At 51.8% G+C, this 12463-nt stretch overlaps 1 pseudogene; it reads left to right on the top strand.

The window, feature by feature from the left end:
* The window catches only part of LOC137348818 (zinc finger protein 208-like), a 104738-nt pseudogene that overhangs the window by 52228 nt on the left and 40047 nt on the right, over nt 1-12463 (top strand).

Genomic DNA, 12463 nt, shown 5'->3' with positions numbered 1-12463 from the left:
TTCTCTCTCTCTCCCCGCTCTCTCTCTCTCTCTCCGCTCTCTCTCTCACCCTCGCCGCACTTCCTCTGTTCCGCTCTCTCTCTCTCTCCCCCCGCTCCCCTGCTCTCGCTCTCTCTCCCGTGTGCTCTTGCTCTCTCTCCCGTGTGCTCTCGCTCTCTCTCCCGTGTGCTCTCGTTCTCTCTCTCACTCCCCCGCTCTCTCTCTCTTTCCCCGCTCTCTCTCTCTTTCCCCGCTCTCTCTCTCTTTCCCCGCTCTCTCTCTCTTTCCCCGCTCTCTCTCTCTTTCCCCGCTCTCTCTCCCTCCCCCCGCTCTCTCTCCCTCCCCCCGCTCTCTCTCCCTCCTTCCCCTCTCTCTCCCTCCTTCCCCCTCTCTCTCTCTCCCTCCTTCCCCCTCTCTCTCCCTCCATCCCCCTCTCTCTCTCCCTCCTTCCCCCCCTCTCTCTCTCCCTCCTTCCCCCTCTCTCTCTCCCTCCTTCCCCTCTCTCTCTCTCCCTCCTTCCCCCTCTCTCTCTCTCCCTCCTTCCCCTCTCTCTCTCTCCCTCCTTCCCCCTCTCTCTCTCTCCCTCCTTCCCCCTCTCTCTCTCTCCCTCCTTCCCCCTCTCTCTCTCTCCCTCCTTCCCCCTCTCTCTCTCTCCCTCCTTCCCCCTCTCTCTCTCTCCCTCCTTCCCCTCTCTCTCTCTCCCTCCTTCCCCCTCTCTCTCTCACCCTCCTTCCCCCTCTCTCTCTTCCCTCCTTCCCCTCTCTCTCTCTCCCTCCTTCCCCTCTCTCTCTCTCCCTCCTTCCCCCTCTCTCTCTCTCCCTCCTTCCCCCTCTCTCTCTCTCCCTCCTTCCCCCTCTCTCTCTCTCCCTCCTTCCCCCTCTCTCTCTCTCCCTCCTTCCCCCTCTCTCTCTCTCCTCCTTCCCCCTCTCTCTCTCTCCCTCCTTCCCCCTCTCTCTCTCTCCCTCCTTCCCCTCTCTCTCTCTCCCTCCTTCCCCCTCTCTCTCTCTCCCTCCTTCCCCCTCTCTCTCTCTCCTCCTTCCCCCTCTCTCTCTCTTCCTCCTTCCCCCTCTCTCTCTCTCCCTCCTTCCCCCTCTCTCTCTCTCCCTCCTTCCCCCTCTCTCTCTCTCCCTCCTTCCCCCTCTCTCTCTCTCCCTCCTTCCCCCTCTCTCTCTCTCCCTCCTTCCCCCTCTCTCTCTCTCCCTCCTTCCCCCTCTCTCTCTCTCTCTCTCTCTCTCTCTCTCCCTCCTTCCCCTCTCTCTCTCTCTCTCCCTCCTTCCCCCTCTCTCTCTCTCTCTCTCTCTCTCTCCCTCCTTCCCCCTCTCTCTCTCTCTCTCTCTCTCTCTCTCCCTCCTTCCCCCTCTCTCTCTCTCTCTCTCTCCCTCCTTCCCCCTCTCTCTCTCTCTCTCTCTCCCTCCTTCCCCCTCTCTCTCTCTCTCTCTCCTCCTTCCCCCCTCTCTCTCTCTCTCTCCCTCCTTCCCCCTCTCTCTCTCTCTCTCTCCCTCCTTCCCCTCTCTCTCTCTCTCTCTCCCTCCTTCCCCCTCTCTCTCTCTCTCTCTCCCTCCTTCCCCCTCTCTCTCTCTCTCTCTCCCTCCTTCCCCCTCTCTCTCTCTCTCTCTCCCTCCTTCCCCTCTCTCTCTCTCTCTCTCCCTCCTTCCCCCCCTCTCTCTCTCTCTCTCCCTCCTTCCCCCTCTCTCTCTCTCTCTCTCCCTCCTTCCCCCTCTCTCTCTCTCTCTCTCCCTCCTTCCCCCTCTCTCTCTCTCTCTCTCCTCCTTCCCCCTCTCTCTCTCTCTCTCTCCCTCCTTCCCCCTCTCTCTCTCTCTCTCTCCCTCCTTCCCCCTCTCTCTCTCTCTCTCTCCCTCCTTCCCCCTCTCTCTCTCTCTCTCTCCCTCCTTCCCCCTCTCTCTCTCTCTCTCTCCCTCCTTCCCCCTCTCTCTCTCTCTCTCTCTCTCCCTCCTTCCCCCTCTCTCTCTCTCTCTCTCTCTCCCTCCTTCCCCCTCTCTCTCTCTCTCTCTCCCTCCTTCCCCTCTCTCTCTCTCTCTCTCCCTCCTTCCCCTCTCTCTCTCTCTCTCTCTCTCCCTCCTTCCCTCTCTCTCTCTCTCTCTCTCTCCCTCCTTCCCCCTCTCTCTCTCTCTCTCCCTCCTTCCCCCTCTCTCTCTCTCTCTCCCTCCTTCCCCCTCTCTCTCTCTCTCTCTCCCTCCTTCCCCTCTCTCTCTCTCTCTCTCCCTCCTTCCCCCTCTCTCTCTCTCTCTCTCTCCTCCTTCCCCCTCTCTCTCTCTCTCTCTCTCCCTCCTTCCCCCTCTCTCTCTCTCTCTCTCTCCTCCTTCCCCCTCTCTCTCTCTCTCACTCTCCCTCCTTCCCCCTCTCTCTCTCTCTCTCTCTCCCTCCTTCCCCCTCTCTCTCTCTCTCTCTCTCCCTCCTTCCCCCTCTCTCTCTCTCTCTCTCTCTCCCCTCCTTCCCCCTCTCTCTCTCTCTCTCTCTCCCTCCTTCCCCCTCTCTCTCTCTCTCTCTCTCCCTCCTTCCCCCTCTCTCTCTCTCTCTCTCTCTCTCCCCTCCTTCCCCCTCTCTCTCTCTCTCTCTCTCTCTCCCTCCTTCCCCCTCTCACTCTCTCTCTCTCTCTCTCTCCCTCCTTCCCCCTCTCTCTCTCTCTCTCTCTCCCTCCTTCCCCCTCTCTCTCTCCCTCCTTCCCCCTCTCTCTCTCTCCCTCCTTCCCCTCTCTCTCTCTCTCTCTCTGTCTCCCTCCTTCCCCCTCTCTCTCTCTCTCTCTCTCCCTCCTTCCCCCTCTCTCTCTCCCTCCTTCCCCCTCTCTCTCTCTCCCTCCTTCCCCCTCTCTCTCTCTCTCTCTCTCTCTCTCTCCCTCCTTCCCCCCCTCTCTCTCTCTCTCTCTCTCTCCCTCCTTCCCCCTCTCTCTCTCTCTCTCTCTCTCTCTCTCTCTCTCCCTCCTTCCCCCTCTCTCTCTCTCTTCTCTCTCTCTCCCCTCCTTCCCCCTCTCTCTCTCTCTCTCTCTCTCTCTCTCTCCCTCCTTCCCCCTCTCTCTCTCTCTCTCTCTCTCTCTCCCTCCTTCCCCCTCTCTCTCTCTCTCTCTCTCTCTCTCTCCCTCCTTCCCCCTCTCTCTCTCTCTCTCTCTCTCTCTCCCTCCTTCCCCCTCTCTCTCTCTCTCTCTCTCTCTCTCTCTCTCCCTCCTTCCCCCTCTCTCTCTCTCTCTCTCTCTCTCTCTCTCTCCCTCCTTCCCCCTCTCTCTCTCTCTCTCTCTCTCTCTCTCCCTCCTTCCCCCTCTCTCTCTCTCTCTCTCTCTCTCTCTCTCCCTCCTTCCCCCCTCTCTCTCTCTCTCTCTCTCTCTCTCCTCCTTCCCCCTCTCTCTCTCTCTCTCTCTCTCTCTCTCTCTCTCTCCCTCCTTCCCCCTCTCTCTCTCTCTCTCTCTCTCTCTCCCTCCTTCCCCCTCTCTCTCTCTCTCTCTCTCTCTCTCCCTCCTTCCCCCTCTCTCTCTCTCTCTCTCTCTCTCCCTCCTTCCCCCTCTCTCTCTCTCTCTCTCTCTCTCCCTCCTTCCCCCTCTCTCTCTCTCTCTCTCTCTCCCTCCTTCCCCCTCTCTCTCTCTCTCTCTCTCTCTCTCCCTCCTTCCCCCTCTCTCTCTCTCTCTCTCTCTCTCTCTCTCTCCCTCCTTCCCCCTCTCTCTCTCTCTCTCTCTCTCTCTCTCCCTCCTTCCCCCTCTCTCTCTCTCTCTCTCTCTCTCTCCCTCCTTCCCCCTCTCTCTCTCTCTCTCTCTCTCTCTCTCTCCCTCCTTCCCCCTCTCTCTCTCTCCTCTCTCTCTCTCTCTCCCTCCTTCCCCCTCTCTCTCTCTCTCTCTCTCTCTCTCCCTCCTTCCCCCTCTCTCTCTCTCTCTCTCTCTCTCTCTCCCTCCTTCCCCCTCTCTCTCTCTCTCTCTCTCTCTCTCTCCCTCCTTCCCCCTCTCTCTCTCTCTCTCTCTCTCTCTCTCTCCCTCCTTCCCCCTCTCTCTCTCTCTCTCTCTCTCTCTCTCTCCCTCCTTCCCCCTCTCTCTCTCTCTCTCTCTCTCTCTCCCTCCTTCCCCCTCTCTCTCTCTCTCTCTCTCTCTCTCTCCCTCCTTCCCCTCTCTCTCTCTCTCTCTCTCTCTCTCTCCCTCCTTCCCCCTCTCTCTCTCTCTCTCTCTCTCTCTCTCTCTCCCTCCTTCCCCCTCTCTCTCTCTCTCTCTCTCTCTCTCTCTCCCTCCTTCCCCCTCTCTCTCTCTCTCTCTCTCTCTCTCTCTCTCCCTCCTTCCCCCTCTCTCTCTCTCTCTCTCTCTCTCTCTCTCCCTCCTTCCCCCCTCTCTCTCTCTCTCTCTCTCTCTCCCTCCTTCCCCCTCTCTCTCTCTCTCTCTCTCTCTCTCTCCCTCCTTCCCCCTCTCTCTCTCTCTCTCTCTCTCTCTCCCTCCTTCCCCCTCTCTCTCTCTCTCTCTCTCTCTCTCTCTCCCTCCTTCCCCCTCTCTCTCTCTCTCTCTCTCTCTCCCTCCTTCCCCCTCTCTCTCTCTCTCTCTCTCTCTCTCCCTCCTTCCCCCTCTCTCTCTCTCTCTCTCTCTCTCTCCCTCCTTCCCCCTCTCTCTCTCTCTCTCTCTCTCTCTCCCTCCTTCCCCCTCTCTCTCTCTCTCTCTCTCTCTCTCCCTCCTTCCCCCTCTCTCTCTCTCTCTCTCTCTCTCTCCCTCCTTCCCCTCTCTCTCTCTCTCTCTCTCTCTCTCCCTCCTTCCCCCTCTCTCTCTCTCTCTCTCTCTCTCTCTCTCTCTCTCCCTCCTTCCCCCTCTCTCTCTCTCTCTCTCTCTCTCCCTCCTTCCCCCTCTCTCTCTCTCTCTCTCTCTCTCTCTCTCCCTCCTTCCCCCTCTCTCTCTCTCTCTCTCTCTCTCTCTCTCCCTCCTTCCCCCTCTCTCTCTCTCTCTCTCTCTCTCTCTCTCCCTCCTTCCCCCTCTCTCTCTCTCTCTCTCTCTCTCTCTCTCCCTCCTTCCCCCTCTCTCTCTCTCTCTCTCTCTCTCTCTCCCTCCTTCCCCCTCTCTCTCTCTCTCTCTCTCTCTCTCTCCCTCCTTCCCCCTCTCTCTCTCTCTCTCTCTCTCTCTCTCTCTCCCTCCTTCCCCCTCTCTCTCTCTCTCTCTCTCTCTCTCCCTCCTTCCCCCTCTCTCTCTCTCTCTCTCTCTCTCTCTCCCTCCTTCCCCCTCTCTCTCTCTCTCTCTCTCTCTCTCTCTCCCTCCTTCCCCCTCTCTCTCTCTCTCTCTCTCTCTCTCTCTCCCTCCTTCCCCCTCTCTCTCTCTCTCTCTCCCTCCTTCCCCCTCTCTCTCTCTCTCTCTCTCTCTCTCTCCCTCCTTCCCCCTCTCTCTCTCTCTCTCTCTCTCTCTCTCCCTCCTTCCCCCTCTCTCTCTCTCTCTCTCTCTCTCTCCCTCCTTCCCCCTCTCTCTCTCTCTCTCTCTCTCTCTCTCTCCCTCCTTCCCCCTCTCTCTCTCTCTCTCTCTCTCTCTCTCTCTCCCTCCTTCCCCCTCTCTCTCTCTCTCTCCCTCCTTCCCCCTCTCTCTCTCTCTCTCTCTCTCTCTCTCTCTCCCTCCTTCCCCCTCTCTCTCTCTCTCTCTCTCTCTCTCTCTCTCTCCCTCCTTCCCCCTCTCTCTCTCTCTCTCTCTCTCTCTCTCTCTCCCTCTCTCTCTCCTCCCCCGCTCTCTCTCTCTCCCTCCCCCGCTCTCTCTCTCCCCCTCCCCCGCCCTCTCTCTCTCGCTCCATGTCTGCCGGCCTCTGTCTCCGTGTCGGCCTCTGTCTCTCTGCTCCGCTCCCAGGACCCTGGCACCCTGCTCCCAGGGCCCGGTCACCCCGGCAGCCTGCTCCCAGGGCCTGGTTACCACTGCACCTTGCTGCTGGGCCTGCACCTCCTCAGACGGTGATGAAGAGCCTGAGGCCCAGGCTGAGTACATACGCAGGCAGAGCCAGTGCTTGGCCTGGGTCCTGAGCTCACGGCCGGGAAGGCTGCATTGGATATGGAGTTTGGGCGGGAAGCGCCAGCAGAGAAGCAGCTCAGCCCGGGCACCGCCATCTTACTAAAGGAGCCAAAATATCAGGTGCGGAAGCTCGTCTGTCATCTTGGTAAAGGAGGACATGTGCAGTGACGTGTCTCCGCCATGTTGGTAAAGGAGCTGTAACCATTGTCAGTCACTGAATGTTTTGGCAGGTCAGGTGGAAACCATTGGCAGGCTGGATTCTGGCCCATGGGCTGGATGTTCTGGAGTGTCGAACTAGGAGGTGTAGAGTAAAAGTGAGAGCCAGACCTTTCAGGAGTGAAGTTCGGAAACATTTCTACACACAAAAGGTGGTAGAAATTTTAAACTCTCTTCCACAAACAGCAGTTGATGCGAGATCAATGTTCATGTTAAATCTGACATTGATAGATCTTTGTTAACCAAAGGTATTAATGGAAATGGGACAAAGTCGAGTATCTAGGGTTAGATCACAGATCAACCATGATCTCATTTCCTGATGGAACAGGCTCGAGGGGCGAAATGGCCAACTCCGAGAATCATAGAAATTTACAGCACAGAAGGAGGCCATTCAACCCTTTGTGCATGTGCTGGCCCTTTGAAAGAGCAGTTGTGCTTAGTCCCACACACCCACTTGTTGTTTGTAAGCCTGTAAGTTCCTCATTCTCAAATACCTGTCAACTCCCTTTTAAAATGACTGATAGAATCAGGTTCAACCACCTTTTTCAGGTGGAGCGTTCCAGATCCTGACAACTGTCTGTTGTTACAGAAACTGCTGAACTCAATGTTGAGTCCGGAAGGTTGCAAAGTCCTCGAGCTCCCATTGAGCTTCATTGGAACAGGGCTTGAGGCCGAGGTCAGAGTGGGAGTGGGACGGAGAATTATAATGGGAAGTGACTGGAAACCCAGGAACATGCTTTCAGACTGAATGGAGATGGTTCTCAAAGTGATCACCCTATCTGTGTTTGGTCTTCCCAATGTAGAACAGATCTCATTATGAGCAGTGAATATAATATACAAAATTGCCAAAAGTACAAGTAAATCACTGTTTGGTTTCATCCCACAAAACCCTGAGAATAGCCCAAAGGGAGCTACTTTATTTGAAGAGTAAAAGTTACAAAGTAAAGCAAACCAATTGCTGGAATATTAAACTCCACCCCAGCTATAAAGAATATTAACACAGCAGATATAAACCCCACTGTCAGAATGAATATGGTTCAGTCCTGGATGTGATTAACAGCAGCAATAATGACAGAATGCAACAGCTACAGTCACTTGTGAACTCACTGGTGTCTCAGCATTTTGGATATCGATTAAATTCCTTCCCACAGATGGAGCAGGTGAACGGTCTCTCGTTATATTATTATAATATAATACTATCTTTAATATCATCTAATAAGATATTCTTTCTTACAGTTCAGTGGGATGTAAACAGTAACCCCAGCACCTTCAGGGGAGATGGTGCGAAAGCCCCTGTGTGCAGAGTGAGCATCAAATCAATGTGTGTAAATCCTCTCCTAATCCCCTGTAAAAGGAGGTAATAAAAGTCATCACTGTCAGTACAGGATAGAAATTCAGAACAGACAATTCGAGATCCTATGGAACATTTTATTCCTCTTGTTTCCCCAAAGCTGTAAATCGCAGTCCCACACACTCTCCCTCCTCCCTGTGCTGAAATCCAAACCCATGACACCATCTGCACCATTTCTTTCCTCCTCTGCCAGTTTTCTCCCTCCCTCTACTGTGGCTCGGTTCAGTTCTCCAGCCCCTGTGTGCAGAGTGAGAATAAAATTAATGAGTCAATGATTTTCTGTCCTGGTCACTGGGACCCTGAAGCCCCGCCCATTCTCTGTTCTGGTCCCACAAATTACCAGATTCATTCAGCTCAATTTCACAACTTGTCTTTGTGTTTTTGTGGGTTCTCTCTCACTCCCTTTTTCCTGTTGTAACTTCATGTTACAGGGTATTAGAAAGGGAGGATTTGCGGAAGGAAACTCAAACATCACCTCAAGATGTGACAGTCACTCGATTCATCAGGATCTGAATATCATCGGCTTTTGATCATGGAAGCAAAAAGTGTGGAGAAACCGTACACGTGTTCTGTGTGTGGACGGGGCTTCAGCCGATCAGCTGGCCTGTCGATACACAAGTGTAGTCAGACTGGGGAGAAGCTGTGGAAATGTGGGGACCGTGAGAAAGAATTAAATTACACGTCTGAGCTGGAAACTCATCAACACAGTCAAACTGAGGAGAGGCCATTCATCTGCACTGAGTGTGGGAAGGGATTCACTCAGTCATCCTCCCTACTCGCACACCAGCGTTTTCATACTGGGGAGAGGCCATTCACCTGCACTGAGTGTGGGAAGGGATTCACTCAGTTCTCAAACCTGCTGACACACCAGCGAATCCACACTGAGGAGAGGCCGTTCACCTGCACTGAGTGTGGGAAGGGATTCATTCATTCATCTGCCCTACTAAAACACCAGCGAGTTCACACTGGGGAGAGGCCGTTCACCTGCTCGGAGTGTGGGAAGAGATTCTCTCTGTCATGGAACCTGCTGGCACATCAACAGATTCACACTGGGGAGAGGCCATTCACCTGCTCTGATTGTGGGGAGGGTTTCACTTATTCATCCACCCTGCTGATGCACCAGCGAGTTCACACTGGGGAGAGGCCGTTCACCTGCTCTGAGTGTGGGAAGGGATTTACTCAGTCATCAAAGCTGCTGACACACCAGCGAGTTCACACTGGGGAGAGGCCGTTCACCTGTACTGAGTGTGGGAAGGGATTCATTCATCCGCCCGACTGACGCACCAGCGAGTTCATAATGGGGAGAGGCCGTTCACCTGCACTGAGTGTGGGAAGGCATTCATTCATCCGCCCTACTGACGCACCAGCGAGTTCACACTGGGGAGAGGCCATTCACCTGCACTGAGTGTGGGAAGAGATTTACTCAGTCATCCCACCTGGTGACACACCAGTTCATTCACATTGGGGAGAGGTCATTCATCTGCACTGAGTGTGGGAAGGGATTCACTCAGCCATCCTATCTGCTGAGACACCAGCGAGTTCACAGATAATTACAGGGGTTGGATTCTGCTGTTGCTGCTGTTAATCATATCCAGATTGAACCATGTTCATTCTGACAATTGGGGTTTATTTCTGATGTCAGTTGCTCCTCTTGGACTGAGCGTCTGCCCCACAGCATCTCTCATTCATGTGTGAACAGACCATCATGTCTTCAAACCTCATTTTCAATTTAAATCCACTCAGTAAATGTACTGAACAAAAGATGAACAATAAACAGATCTCAGGCCAATCCTGTAACTCTATATTGACAGGAGAAAGTCTGTTCTTTAGCTCAGGAATGAGGCTGTTTAAGCTCTGTGTGTTTCTTAGCACTCGTGGACTGGAGCTGTTGGACAGACAGGCTGTTCACAACTGTTAACATGTCAGATAGTGAAGGAATTACTCTTCAAGTAAACTCACCAATTTATAAGCTCAGACTCCGGTCCCTGCTGTAATTAATACTCAGCATCCATTAGTGTTGATTTACAGTCAATCACTGAATCGTCTGGTTCATCTTTGTTACTTGTTTTGTGAAATACTCTCCCTATTAGTGCTGAACTGCTGGATAACTCTGATTACATTTAAATGTGTTTATACATGTTTATAAAGTGTCTGTGTGTCCAGATTTAACTAAGTTGTGATTTGTAACCAATAAATGATGTTTCGGGTATGACTTGTCATCTGGTATCTTGGTGATTTGTCGAGAAAGATTTAATTCTCTCACTCGGCAGCTCGAGAGGAACCAGACTGAGGTTTAATGAACATAAGAAATAGGAGCTGGAGGAGGCCATTCGGCCCTTCGAGCCTGCTCTGCCATTCACCCAGATCATGGCTGATCATCTACCTCAACTCCACCTTCCCACACTATCCCATATCCCTTAATTACCGTAATACCCAAAAAAATCTATCAATCTCTGTCTTAAATATACTCAATGACTGAGCATCCACTGCTCCCTGGGGAAGAGAATTCCAAAGATTAACAACCTTTACCGTAAAGAAATTTCTCCTCATTTCAGTCCTAAATGGCTGATCCCTTATCCTGAGACTGTATCGATTCCCCAGCCAGGTGAAACATTTTCTCAGCATCGACCCGGTCAAGTCCCTTAACAATTGATGTTTCAGTCAGATCACATCTCCTTCTTCTAAACCTCAGGGAATATAGGCCTCGTCTACTCAACCTCTCCTCATGGGAGGAGATGGAGCAGAGTGGGGGTGCTGGACAATAGTGGTTATGTTATTGAACTAGTAATCCAGAGGCCTGGACTAATGATGCTGAGACATGAATTCAAATCCCACCACTGCAATTAAAAAGCGAGGATCAATATTGGTGACCATGAAACTACGGATTGTCCTAAAAACCCACCTGGTTCACTAATTTCCTCCAGTGCATCTTGTAGATGGTACACACTGCTGCCACTGTGTGTCAGTGGTGGAGGGAGTGAATGTTTGTAGATAGGATGCCAATCAAGTGGGTTGCTTTGTCCTGGATGGTGTCGAGCTTCTTGAGTGTTGTTGGAGCTGTACCATCCAGGCAAGTATTCCATCACACTCCTGACTTGTGCCTTATAGATGGTGGACAGGCTTTGGGGAGTCAGGAGATGAGTTACTCACCGCAGGATTCCTAGCCTCTGACCGGCTCTTGTAGCGACGGTATTTATATGGCTACTCCCAGTTCAGTTTCTGGTCAATGGTAGCCCCCAGGATGTTGATAGTGGGGGATTCAGTGATGGTACTGCAATTGAATGTCATGGGGAGATGGTTGGAGTCTTTCTTGTTGGAGATGGTCATTGCCTGGCACTTGTGTGACTTGAATGTTACTTGCCACTTATCAGCCCAAGCCTGGATATTGTCCAGGTCTTGCTGCATTTCTGCAGGGACTGCTTCAGTATCTGAGGAGTCGCAAATGGTGCGGAACATTGTGCAATCATCAGCGAACATCCCCACTTCTGAACTTATGATTGAAGAAAGAATTGTGTGTAATAACCTCTGGTGTGGCACCTTATCAAATGCTTCTTGCTTCTTGAAAATCCAAATAAACTACTGTTTCCTCCTTATTCACCTGACTAGTTACATCCTCAAGAAACTCTTAACAGATTTGTTAAACATGATTTCTTCTTCACAAGTCCATGTTGACTCTGCTGAATCATATTATGATTTTCTAAGTGCCCTGTTACCATTTCCCCAGATAATACATTCCAGCATTTTGCCTACAACTAATGAGGCTAATTGGACAATAGCTCCCCATTTTCTCTCTTTCTACAAGGTTATTACTGAACCCTTTCTCAACTGATTATTTCATAAAAGTGCTGTACTTGAGTCTTAATTTGGCCTTGTGCCATCTCCCAGTGGGCTTGTCCTGTCCTGTCAGTGCTGGGTCAGGCCATTGTCCAGCTCAAACAGCCCAGATAACAGGAGCCAACGAACCTTATTTCAGTCCTCAGGGTGGTTTGTTTCTTGAGGTTCAGATTATCATTAAAATAACAACACACACTGTGTCCACCCATCGTTCTCCCAGACGCACCGTCACCTCACAGTCAGGATCATGTGTCTATGAAGGGGAGATTGTTGTCCTGTCTAGACCACCCTGAATACCCTTGCTTCATATTGGTCAGGAGTAGACGGTCTCGGTATTATGAGAGGAGCCTCAGGGAATCAGTCCCAGTGATCTTGTAAAACAGAGGAACACATGAGTGGGAGGAGGCCATTCAACTCCTCGAGCCTGTTCCTCTATTCAGTTATATCATGACTGATCCATATCACAACTACCTTTACCAGAGTTGGTTACATATCCCTGTAACCTTACCCAATAGGTAACACACAAGTTTTGACATTTTCCTTTCCTCCCCATCCATAGCAGCTTTTTGGGGGGACAGTGTTCCAGATTTCACTATCCTATGTGTGAAGAAGTGCTTCCTGACAGCACCCCTGAATGGCCCAGCTCTAATTTTAATGTTGTGCCATCTTATTCTGCATTCCACCAACAGAGGAAATCATTTTTCTTTATCGACCCCCTTAAAACCTTTAATCTTCTTTAATACCTGAATTACATCACCCCTTAATCTTCATACTCTATGAAATACAAGCCCAGTCTATATGACCTGTCCTCACAATTTAACCCTTTTAGCCCTGATATCATTCTGGTGAATGTGCAGTGTACCTCCTGCACAGCTGATATATCCTTCCTGAGATGTGCTGCCCAGAATTAAACACCTCACTTCAGATGATGTGTAACCAGAGTTGCATATAACTGCAGCATTACTTTCACCCTTCAGATAAAGGCAAACATTCCATTTGACATTTTAATTCCCTTTTCTCCCAGTCCAGTAGTTTTTAGTGATTTCTGTGCATGAAACCCGAAATCTCTCTGTCCCTTCACAGTTCCTAACTTTTAATAATTTAGAAAATATTCTGATTCATCTTCCTTA

The sequence above is a fragment of the Heterodontus francisci genome, chromosome 34 (genome assembly GCF_036365525.1).
Source record: "Heterodontus francisci isolate sHetFra1 chromosome 34, sHetFra1.hap1, whole genome shotgun sequence".
In the NCBI taxonomy this organism is placed as follows: domain Eukaryota; kingdom Metazoa; phylum Chordata; class Chondrichthyes; order Heterodontiformes; family Heterodontidae; genus Heterodontus; species Heterodontus francisci.
The sequence above is the reverse complement of the archived record's forward strand: the minus strand, read 5'-3'. Positions and strand labels throughout refer to the sequence as shown.